The 12911-nt window shown below is 46.2% G+C and overlaps 1 protein-coding gene across 2 annotated transcripts in view; it reads right to left on the reverse strand.

Annotated features, from left to right (window-relative positions):
• The window catches only part of nbeaa (neurobeachin a), a 1012857-nt gene that overhangs the window by 456195 nt on the left and 543751 nt on the right, over positions 1 to 12911 (reverse strand). The window lies entirely within an intron of this gene.

The following is a 12911-nucleotide window of genomic DNA, read 5'->3' on the forward strand; positions in this document are numbered from 1 at the left end:
GAAGACGGAGTACTCAAGAGAGGAGGAATGTAAGGAGGCAAGACAATGGGAAAGAAGGATGTGGAGGGGTAAAGTGAGAAGTGAAAAGGGTGAGGGAAAAAAAGTGGAAATGGAAGTGATGGGCTCAGGTCCAGAATGGCAGTCAAAATACCCATGTGAATGGACACGCGGAAAACTCAAGCTACAAAGACCTGATTACCTAGCTTTAATTAGGATGCATATGTTCTGACAATAAATGGGGAATAGGGAGGAGACAGTAGGAGAGAGCCAAAAGTTAAAGTCATAAGGCCTGTGGGTAAAGTTGGCATAGGTCAGTGGTCAATGTGGAGCATTGGCGAACTGCTGTCCAAGTCCAGAGACAGGTTTCAAGCATGTGAAGCTACTTAAAAAGGTAGATTATAAAAGGAAGCATTGATGGAGGAATTTCCAGGAGGCATACAGAATTGGTTGCAGGGTAGAAAGATGACTATGAAATTGGAGGTTGTCATAAGATTCAGAAAAGGTGGAAAAATGTAGTACCACCCAGGAAAAAGGGTCACTAGTCAAGATCCAAACTGTAACCGAATTTGATACATGAGTAGAACCGATTCAATCATAGGCTCAGTCACTTTGTTACAGCAACAGTTAGAGATGGCTAAAGCTGACGAAAATTACTTTAAAAATAAGCAACAGAACAGCAGAAATGCAACAGCTGGGTCTCACAATATAATCCAGCACAATCTTGAAATCCAGAGAAGTCCAATAATTTGAAGCCAAATTTAGAAGATGACCCAGAGCTCAATGAGTAAAGCAGAAAGCAGGTGTGGTCAGGTGATAGACAATGACAGCTGAAATTAGCATCTAACTTAAAATTGGGGCTTAAATGCACCCATTGCTGCATTGCATCTTGTAGAAGGTACACACTGCTGCCACTGTGTGTTGATAGTGGAGGGAGTGAATGTTTAAGATAGTTGATGGGATGCCAATCAAGCTGGCTGCTTTGACCTGGATGATGTTGAGCTTCTGCAGTGCTTTTGGAGCTGCACTCATCCAAACAAGTAGACAGTATTCTAACAGAATCCTGACTTGAGTCTTGTAGATGGAGGACAGGCTTTGGGGAGTCAGGGGGTGAGTTAAACACTACAGAATTCCCAGCTTCTTATCTGCTCTTGTAGCCACAGATATTTATATGGCTGGTCCAGTTCAATTTCTGCTCAACGGTAACTCCCAGGATGCTGACAGAGGGGGATTCAACGATGGTAATGTCATTGAATGTCAACAAGAGGAGGTGAGATTTTCTCTTGTAGGAGACAGTCATTCCCTGGCACTTGTGTGACGTAAATGTTACTTGCCACGTATCAGCCCAAGCCGGAATATTGTCCATGTCTTGCTGCATATGGAGAGTGGCTGCTTCAGTATCTGAGGAGTCACGAATGGTGCTGAACATTGCAATCATCAGTGAACATCCCCATTTCTGACCTTAAGATAGAGGATAAGTCATAGATAAAGCAGCTGAAGATGGTTGAACCTAGGACTCCACCCTGAGGAGCTCATGTAGCAATGTCCCAGGATTGTGATGATTGACCTCCAATAATCATAACCATCTTCCTTTCTGCTAGGTATGACTTCAAGCAGTGGAGGTTTTCCCTCTGATTCCCATTGAATTCAGCTTTGCCAGGGCTCCTTGATGCCACACTGTCAAATGCTGCCTTGATGTCAAATGCAGTCACCCTCACCTCACCTCTTGAGTTCAGCTCTTTTGTCAATGCTTGGGCCAAGGCTGTAATGAGATTAGTGGCTGAGTGGCCCTGGCAGAACCTAAACTGAGCATCAGTGAGCAGGTTATTGCTGAGTAAGTGCCACTTGATAGCACAGTCGATGACTCCTTCCATCATTTTGCTGATGATGTGGTTGACTCTTTAGCATGTAAAATTAAAGCACATGGGATTGGGGGTTGTGTATTGAGATGGATAGAAAACTGGTTGGCAGACAGGAGACAAAGAGTAGGAATAAATGGGTCTTTTTCCAAATGGCAGGCAGTGACTAGTGGGGTACCACAGGGATCGGTGCTGGGACCCCAATTATTCACAATATATATTAATGATTTAGATGAGGGAGCTAAATGTAATATCTCCAAATTTGCAGATGACACAAAGCTGGGTGGGAGGGTGAGGAGGATGCAGAGGTGCTTCAGGGTGATTTGGACAAGCTGAGTGAGTGGGCAAATGGATGGCAGAGGCAATATAATGTCAATAAATGTGAGGTTATCCACTTTGGTAGCAAAAACAGGAAGACATTATTATCTGAATGGCTATAAATTGAGAAAGGGGAATGAGCAAAGAGACCTGGGTGTCCTTGTACACCAGTCGCTGAAGGTAAGCATACAGGTGCAACAGGCGGTAAAGAAGGCAAATGATATGTTGGCCTTCATAGCCAGAGAATTCAAGTACAGGAGCAGGGATGTCTTGCTGCAATTATACAGGGCCTTGGTGAGACCACATTTGGAATATTGTGTGCAGTTTAGGTCTCCTTATCTGAGGAAGGATGTTCTTGCTATAGAGGGAGTGCAGCGAAGGTTTACCAGACTGATTCCTGGGATGCCGCAACTGACATATGAGGAGAGATTGAGTCGGTTAAGATTATATTCGCTGGAATTCAGAAGAATGAGGGGGGGATCTCATAGAAACCTATAAAATTCTAACAGGACTAGACAGGGTAGATGCAGGAAGAATGTTCCCAATGGCGGGGGAGGTCCAGAACCAGGGGTCACAGTCTGAGGATACGGAGTAGACCATTTAGGACTCAGATGAGGAGAAATTTCTTCAACCAGAGAATGGTGAGCCTGTGGAATTCGCTACCACAGAAAGTAGTTGAGGCCAAAACATTGTATGTTTTCAAGAAGGTGTTAGATATAGCTCTTGGGGCAAAAGGGATCAAAGGATATGAGGAGAAAGCAGGAGCAGGCTATTGAGTTGGATGATCAGCCATGATCATAATGAATGGCGGAGCAGGCTCGAAGAGCCGAATGGCCTACTCCTGCTCCTATTTTCTCTGTTTCTATGTTTCCAGTACGGCTACAACACTGGCATCTACCTGGCTATGTGGAAAATTGCCAGGTATGTCCTGTACACAAAAAGCGGGAGAAATCCAATGCGGCCAATTAACACCCTATCAGTCTACTCTCCATCATCAGTGAAGTAATAGAAGGGATCATCAACAATGCTATGAAGCGCCATTTGCTTAGCAATAACCTGCTCATTGACGCTCAGTTTGGGTTCTGCCAGGGCCACAGAGGCCTCATTACAGCCTTGGTTCAAACATGGACAAAAGAGCTGAACTCCAGAGGTGAGGTGAGAGTGAGTGCCCTTGACATCAAGGCCACAGTTGACTGAGTGTGGCATTAAGGAGCCCTAGCAAAACTGGAATCAATGGGAATCAGGGGGAAATCTCTCCGCTGGTTCAAGTCACACCTAGCACAAAGGAAGAGGGTTGTGGTTTTGGAGGTCAGTCATCTCAGCTCCAGGACATTGCTGCAGGAGTTCCTCAGAGTAGTGCCCTAGGCCCAGCCATCTTCAACTGCTTCATCAATGACCTTGCTTCCATCATAAGGTCAGAAGTGGGGATGTTCACTGATGATTGCACAATGTTCAGCACCATTCGTGACTCCTCAGATGCTGAAGCAGTCCATGTCCAAATGCAGCAAGACCTGGACAATAACCTGGCTTGAGCTGCCTTCTTGAACCGCTGCAGTCCATGTGTTGTAGGTACACCCACAGTGCTGTTCAGAAGGGAGTTCCAGGATTTTGACCCAGCAACAGTGAAGGAACGGCAGAACCCCCACTATCAACATCATGGGGGTTACCATTGACCAGAAACTGAACTGGACTAGCTATATCAATACTGGGGCTACAAGAGCAAGTCAGAGGCTAGGAATCATGCGTCAACTAACTCACTCACAGACATTTACAGCACTTAAGGAGGCCATTCGGCCCATCGTGTCCACGCCGGTCAACAAAGATCTGACAACACTAATCCCACAGCCCTGGAGGCTATGGCAACGCAAGTGAATATCTAAATACTTGTTAAAGGTTACGTGAGTTTCTCACTAAACCACCCTTTGAGGCAGAGTGTTCTAGGCTCCCACCACCCTCTGGGTGAAAGGAATTTCTCCTCAACTCTCCTCTTAGCCTTCCACCTCTTACCTTAAATCTATGCCTCCTGGTTATTGACTCTTCTACTAATGGAAAAAGTGCCTTCCTATCCACGCTATCTATGCCCCTCATAATCTTATATACCTCTATCAGGTTCCCTCTCAGCTTTTGCTTCTCCAAGGAAAACAACCACAGCCTATCCAATCTTTCCTCATAGCTCAGACCCTCCAGCCCAGGCAGCATCCTGGTAAATCTCCTTTGCACCCTCTTGAGTGAAATCACATCCTTCCTATAATGTGCTGACCAAAATTACATGCAGTACTCCTGTTGTGGCCTAACCAGCATTGTATACAGTTCCAGTATAACCTCCCTGGCTCTTGTATTCTATGCCTCAGCTAATAAAGGCAAGTATCCCATATGTCTTCTTAGCCACCTTATCTACCTGCCCTGCTACCTTCAGGGGTCTGTGGATATGCACACCAAGGTCACACACACACAGAATCACACACAAAGAATCACAGAGCAGAAAAAGCCCTTCGGCCCATCGAGTCTTCACCGACACGTGAGAAACACCTGACCTACCTACCTAATCCCATTTACCAGCACTTGGCTCATAGCCTTGAATGTTATGACGTGCCAAGTGCTCAACCAGGTACTTTTTAAAAGGATGTGAGGCAACCCGCCTCCATCACCCTCCCAGACAGTGTATTCCAGACCGTCACCACTCTCTGGGTAAAAAAGGTTTTCCTCACATCCCCCCTAAACCTCCTGCCCCTCACCTTGAACTTATGCCCCCTTATGACTGACCCTTCAACTAATGGGAACAGCTGCTCCCTATCCACCCTGTCCATGCCCCTCATAATCTTGTACACCTCGATCAGGTCGCCCCTCAGTCTTCTCTGCTCCAATGAAAACAACCCAAGTCTATCCAACCTCTCTTCAGAACTTAAATGTTTCATCCCAGGCAACATCCTGGTGAATCTCCTCTGCACCCCCTCCAGTGCAATCACATCCTTCCTATAATGTGGCAACCAGAACTGCACACAGTACTCCAGTACTCCAAGGTTCTATACAACTCCAACATGACCTCACTACTTTTGTAATCTATGCCTCAATTGATAAAGGCAAGTGTCCCATATGCCTTTTTCACCACCCCACTACCCCACTAATGTGCCCCTCTGCCTTCAGAGATCTATGACACACACCAAGGCCCCTTTGTTCCTCAGAACTTCCCAGTGTCATGCCGTTCATTGAATACTCCCTTGTCAAATTACTCCTTCCAAAGTGTATCACCTCACACTTTTTGGGGTTAAATTCCACCTGCCACTTATCTGCCCATTTGACCATCCCATCTATATCTTCCTGTCGCCCAAAACACTCAACCTCACTGTTAACCACCCGGCCAATCTTTGTGTCATCCGCAAACTTACTAATCCTACCCTCCACATAGTCATCTATGTCGCTTATATAAATGACAAATAATAGGGGACCCAGCACAGATCCCTGTGGTACGCCACTGGACACTGGCTTCCAGTCAATAAAGCATCCTTCTGTCATCACCCTCTGCTCCTACAACTAAGCCAATTTTGAATCCACCTTATCAAATTACCCTATATCCCATGTGCATTTGCCTTCTTTATAAGTCTCCCATGTGGGACCTCGTCAAAGGCTTTGAAACTACATCAACTACACTACCCTCATCTACACACCTGGTCACCTCCTCAAAAAATTCAATCAAATTTGTTAGGCATGACCTCCCCTTGACAAAGCCATGCTGACTATCCCTGATCAAACCTTGCCTCTCCAAGTGGAGATAGATACTCTCCTTCAGAACTTTCTCCAATGGTTTCCCTACCACTGACGTGAGACTCACTGGCCTCACTGGTCCCTCTGATCTTCGGTACTTCCCAGGGTCCTACTCTTCACAGTGTAATCCCTTGCCTTGTTAGCCCTCCCCAAGTGGATTACCTCACACTTTTCCGGGGTTAATTCCATTTGCCACGGTTCTGCCCACCTGACCTGTCCATTGATATCGTCCTGCAGTTCATGGCTATCCTCCTCATTATTTACCACCCTACCAATTTTCATGTCATCTGTGAACTTCTTGATCATACCCCTTACAGTTAAGTCCAAATTATTCACGTACACCACAAACAGCAAGGGCCCCAGCAATGAGCCCTGCGGAACCCCACTGGATACATACTTCCAGTCACAGAAACATCCCTCTGCCATCACCCTCTGCTCCCTGCCTCTCAGCCAATTTTGAATCCAACTCGCCTTGGATCCCATGGGCTCTTACTTTCATGACCAGTCTGCCATGAGGGACCTTATCAATAGCCTTGCTCAAGTCCACGTAGACCACATCAAATGCATTACCCTCATCAACACTTCTGGTTACCTCCTCAAAAATTTGATCAAATTTGTCAAATACGACCATGCTAACTATCCCTGATTAATCCATGTCTCTCCAAGTGCAGATATATTCTGTCCCTCAGAATTCTTTCTAGCAACTTCCCCAGCACCGAGCTTAGACTGACTGGTCTGTATTTTCCTGATCTATCCCGTCCTCTTTTTTTAATAATGGGGCAACGTTAGCAGTCCTCCAGTCCTCTGGCACCTCACCTATGGCCAGAGAGCATTTGAAAATTACTGTCAGGGCCCCTGATATCTCTTCCCCTTCCTATCTCAACAGCCTGGGAGGGGGATACATCTCGTCCAAGCCTGCAGATTTATCCACTTTGAAGGCCACTAAACCCGCTAGTACCTCCTCTCTCTCTATGTTAATTTCCTCTAATATTTCACAGTCCTCCACCCCGACGTCCATATCTGCATCGTCCTTTTCCATTGTGAAGACCAATGCAAAGTATTCATTAAGGACTGTATCCACATCTTCCTGGTCCACACAGAGATTACCTCTACGGTTCCTAATTGCCCCAACTCTTTCCCTAGTTATTCTCGTGCTCTTTATATATTTTTAAAAACCCTTCGGGTTTTCCTTTATTCTACCCACCAATGCTTTCTCATGCACTTTCTTAGCTTTCCTAATTTTCTTTTTAAGCTCCCCCCTGCACTTTTTATACTCCTCTAGGGACTCTGTGCTCTCAGCTCATCTGTCTTATTCCTCAGGCTCCTTGCATTAAAATATATTCCATTTAGCCTTGCTAAACTCACTTCTTTCTCATCTAGCCTATGGTTCCTCTGCCCTCCTGACTCACTCACTAGCGTTTTAACTTCTAACTCCATCTCAGCTTCTCTCCCCTTTGAACTACTTTTCAGGATCCCATCCCCCTGCCAATTTAACTTAAATCCACCCCAACAGCATTAGCAAACCTCCCAGCAAGGATGTCGGTCCCGTTCCTATTCAGATGTAACCCTTCCAACTTGTACAGGTCCCATCTCCCCCAGAAAGCGTCCCAATGCCCCAGGAATCTAAAGCCCTCCATCGTGCACCATCTCTCCAGCCATGCATTCATCTGGTATATCATTCTGTTCCTATGCTCACTACTGCGTGGCACCAGGAGTAATCTCGAGATTATTACCTTGAAGTCTTGCTTTTCAATTTCCTGCCTAACTCCCTAAAATCTGCTTGCAGGGCCTTATTTCTCTTTCTTCCTATGTCATTGGTACCAACATGGACCACAGCCTCTGGCTGTTCACCCTCCCCCTTTAGAATGCCGTGCAACCGTTCCATGACATCCTTGACCCCGACACCCAGGAGACAACATACCATCCTAGAGTCATGTCTACGGCCACAGAAGCATCTGATTACTCCCCTCGCTAACGAATTCCCTACCATTATTGCCCTTCCACACTTCTTCCTCCCCCGCCTGAGCAGCTGGACCATAGCTCTGCTTGGCCTCCACAGAGGAACCATCACTCTCACTGTTTTCCAAGGCTGAAAACGGTTTGTGAACGAGATGCATTTAGGGGATTCCCTCACTACCTGCCTGGTCCCCTTCTTCTGTCTGGCTGTCACCCATTCTCTCTCTGCTTGCACTTCCTTGAGCTGCAGGGTGACCACGTGCTGAAATGTGCTATCCACGAACATCTCAGCCTTGTGAATGCACCGTCGTACCCCCAGCTGCTACTCAAGCTCCAAAGCCCAGAGTTCGAGTCTCTCCAGTCAGAGGCACCTCCTGTACACATGGTCATTCAGACTACCAGGGGCATCTAGGATTTCCCACATAGCACAGGATGTGCAAATCACAGGGCTGAGCTCCCCAAAACCTTCTGACTCCCCAAAGCCTGTCTACCATCTACAAAGCACAAGTCAGGGGTGTGTTGGAATACTCCGCACTTGCCTGAATGAGTGCAGCTCCCACAACACTCAAGAAGTTTGACACCATCCAGGACAAAGCAGCCCGCTTCATTGGCACCACATCCACAAACATTCACTCCCTCCACCACTGACGCACAGTAGCAGCAGCGTGTACCATCTATAACATGCACTGCAGAAATTCACCAAGGCTCCTTCAACAGCACAGAATCACAGAATTGTTATGGTGCATAAGGAGGCCATTCAGCCCATTGTGTCCATACTGGCTCTCTGAGCGTTTTAACTTAGTGCCCACCTCCTGCCTTTTCCATGTAACCCTGCATGCTGTTTCTGTTTAAGTAATCATCCAATGCCCTCTTGAATGCCTCGATCGAACCCGCCTCCACCACACTTCCAGGCAGTGCATTTCAAACCCTAACTACTCGCATTTGCTTCTTTTGCAAAACACTTTAAAACCGTGCCCTCTGGTTCTCGATCCGTTTACGAATGGGAACAGTTTCTCCCTATCTACTCTGTCCAGACTCATGATTTTGAAAACTTCTATAAAGTCTCCTCTTAGCCTTCTCCTCTCCAGGGAAAACAGTCCTAACTTCTCCAATCTTCCCTCATAACTGAAGTGTCTCATCCCTGGAACCATTCTCGTAAACCTCTTCTGCACTCTCTCCAATGCGTTTACATCCTTCCTTTAGTGTGGTGCCCAGAACTGTACACAATACAGCAGCTGAGGTCTAACCAGCATTTTAAATAAGTTCATCAAAACCTCCCTGCTCTTATACTCTGTGCCCCTATTAATGAAGCCTATAATACTGTATGCTTTAGAAACAGCTCTCTCTACCTGTCCTGCCACCTTTAATGATTTTTGTGCAGTTACACCCAGGTCTCTCTGTTCCTGCACACCCTTTAGAATAGTATGCTTTATTTTATACTCTCTCTCCATGTTCTTTGTACCAAAGTGTATCACCTCACACTTCTCCACATTGAACTTCATCTGCCACCTATCTGACCACTCCACCAATATGTCAATGTCCTTTGAAGTTCTACACTGTTCTCCTCACACTTTACAATTCTCCCAAGTTTTCTGTTCTCCACAAACTTTGAAATTGCCCCCTGCACACCAAGATCTAGATCATTTATAGATATCAGGAAAAGCAAGAGTCCCAATACTGACCCCTGGGGAACTCCACTACAAACTTTCTTCCAGCCTGGAAAATACCCATAAACCATTACTCTGTGTTTTCTATCCCTCAGCCAATTTTGTATCCACGTTGCTACTGTCCCTTTTATCCCATGACCTATAATTTTCCTCACAAGTCTGTTATGTGGCACTGTACCGAATGCCTTTTGGAAGTCCATATACACTACATCAACGGCCTTGCCCTCATCAACTATCTGTTACCTTACTGTGGGTGTACCTACATCACATGAACTGCAGCAATTCAAGAAGGCAGCGCACCACCACCTTCTCAAGGGCAACATATGCTGGCCCAGCCAGCGAAGCCCACATCCCGTGAGAGTTTTAAAAAACAAATGATCAAGAGTAGACTAATGGGGCAGTAAATCGGCAGGCTTGGATTTTCCTGCTTTTTGTGGACAGGACACACCTGGGTAATTTTCCACATTGCCAGGTAGATGTCAGGGTTGCGGCTCAACTTGAGCAGCCAGGTTAGGGGCGCAGCTAGTTCTGGAGCACAAGTCTTCAGTGATATTGCCGGAATGTTGTCAGGGCCCATAGCCTTTTCAGTATCCAGTGCCTTTTGCCATTTCTTGATATCACGTGGAGTGAATCAAAATAGCTGAAAATTGGCACCTGTGATGCTGGGGACCTCAGGAGGAGGCCAAGATGGATCATCCACTTGGTACATTTAGCTGAAGATGGCTGCAAATGATTCAGCCTGCTATTTTGCACTGATGTGCTCCCCCATCACTGGGGATGGGGATATTTGTGGAGCCTCTTCCTCCAGTTAGTTGTTTAATTCACGAATGGATGTTGCAGGACTGCAGAGCTTAGATCTGAACCGTGGGTTGTGGGATCTCTTAGCTCTGTCTATCACATGCAGCTTCCACTGTTTGTCATGCAAGTAGCCCTGTGTTGTACCTTCACCAGCTTGTTACCTCATTTTTAGATATGCCTGGTGCTGCTCCTGGCATGCTCTCCTGCACTCTTCATTGAACAAGGTTTGATCCCCTGACTTGATGATGATGGTAGAGTGGGGGATGTGCCAGGCCATATGGTGACAGATTGTAGTTGAATACAATTCTGCTGCTGCTTATGGCCCACAGCGCCTTATTGATGCTCAGTTTTGAGTTGCTAGATCTGTTCAAAATTTAGTACAGCAGTGGTGCCAACACATGGAGGGTGTCTTCAACGTGAAGATGGGTCTTCGTCTCCACAAGGACTGTGCGGTGGTCACTCCTACTGAAATTGTCATGGACAAATGCATCTGCGACAGACAGGTTGTTGAAGGCGAGGTCAAGTAGGTTTTTCCCTCTTGTTGGTTCCCCCACCACCTGCCACAGATCCAGTCTAGCAGTTCTGCCCTTTAGGAGTCTGTCAGCTTGGTCTGTAGTGGTGCTACCGAACTACTTTTGCTGATGGACATTGAGGTCTCCCACCCAGAGTACATTTTGTGCCCTTACCACGCTCAGTGTTTCTTTCAAGTGATCAACATGGAGGAATACTGATTCATTGGTGTGGGGGGAGAGATATGTGCTAACCAGGAGGTTTCCTTGCCCATGTTTGACCTATTGCCACGAGACTTCATGGGGTCCGGAGTCAATGTTGTGGACTTCCAGGGCAGATTAGCTTTCAGGGTGTTGTTACTTGAGTTTATTTGCATTGTTTTTCTCTTCCAGGTACTCTGCCGCTAATATTCTATCAATATCAGGGGTTTCTTTGAATATTTCAGCTATCGGCATTTGCTGCTTTTTTGGGAAAAATTTTGTACTAAATTTTGAACAGAAATAGCAAGTCAAGACTGAGCATCAATGAGGTGCTGTGGGCCATCAGCAGCAGCAGAATTGTATTCAACTAAATCTGTCACCATATGGCCTGGCATATCCCCCACTGTACCATCAAGTCGGGGGATCAAGCCTTGTTCAATGAAGAGTGCAGGAGGGCATGTCAGAGGCAGCAACAGGCATATCTAAAAATGAGGTGACAGGCTGGTGAAAAGACAACACAGGGCTACTTGCATGACAAACAGCAGAAGCTGCATGCGATAGACAGAGCTAAGAGATACATTTGCATCTCTGCTTCACTTCAAACTTCTATTTGGCCCAACAAGAAAAGTTAATACCTCTAGATGTAGTTGGCGTCAAAAGATTTTCTCCCATACTTTCCGTTAAGTTTTTTGTTTTGCACTGTTCTTCACAAACAGGCTTCTGATTTATGATAGCCATAGATGATTTATGGTATGACTGCCTATTAATGTTTCCTGTGCTGTTAGGTTCTTTATTTTGAAGGATGAATACCTGGGAATTATTCAGGATACTGTATGGGTGTCACATAATGGTAGATGGTGTCTCATTGTTTTCAATTTACTCTGTTGACCTTTGAATCCTGAGACAACTGCCCATGTTTAATATATTATATATGGCATCACAACATTTATCTCACTGCATTACTTCCAAAATATTTACACAAAGGTTTAGGAAACATCAAATTCTTCATGTCATTATAACTCCTCAGTTCAGCAGATGCTAGCTCAATTAAGAATTTTAAAACCTAGTTCAATACATATATTTAAATAAGGGCACAAAAGGATATGGAGCCAAGGCAGGTTGATAGAGTTAAGGCACAGATCAGTCACGACATCTGAGAATAGTGGTACAGTTTACAAGGGATAGAATGATCTATGTCTGTCCCTATGTGATCACAACAACTTGCATGTGTACAGATATAGGGCAGCATATTACAGCGGGGGGCGGATGGCTTGCCCCCAGAAGCAAAGTCGGCAGGGAGCGAAGTCGCTCCACGTCAGCCCGCCTCACTGCCATAGTGTGCTGCAGGCGGGCTAAATAACCTGCTAGTGGGACGTCCGTTCTTCACTGGGGAGGAAGTCCTGCCCTCAGAAGCTGTTGGCCAATCTGACTGGCCAGCGGCTCCAGCAGTCCCAGCAGCGCCAAGAGCACATTAGTGTGCGCTGCTGGGACTGAGTGCAGGCCTACAGTTGAAGGGGACGTAGCCACTGAAGAGAGATAAATCTGGGGTATTGGGCAGGGAGGGTTTGGGCAGTTTAGGGAAGAGGGCAGGGCAGGGGTGGTGGGTTTTACTGAGCAGGCAGGCAGGAAGAAAAGGGGGTATTATATTAGGGGGCTGCCTGCCAATGTGCAAAGGGCACACACCCGAAGATAGTACCTCCCTTCCTTCTCACCCTTCTAAAAAAAATTTTTTAAATACATCCTATCCACTCCTGCCTGACTGCCCATGCAAACTGTATTATGGCATGGGCAGTGTATTATTGGGGTCACTTGGCTTGTTAACAAGCTCAATTTACCCTTGCTTA

Source organism: Cetorhinus maximus, chromosome 7 (genome assembly GCF_964194155.1).
Source record: "Cetorhinus maximus chromosome 7, sCetMax3.hap1.1, whole genome shotgun sequence".
Lineage (NCBI taxonomy): Eukaryota > Metazoa > Chordata > Chondrichthyes > Lamniformes > Cetorhinidae > Cetorhinus > Cetorhinus maximus.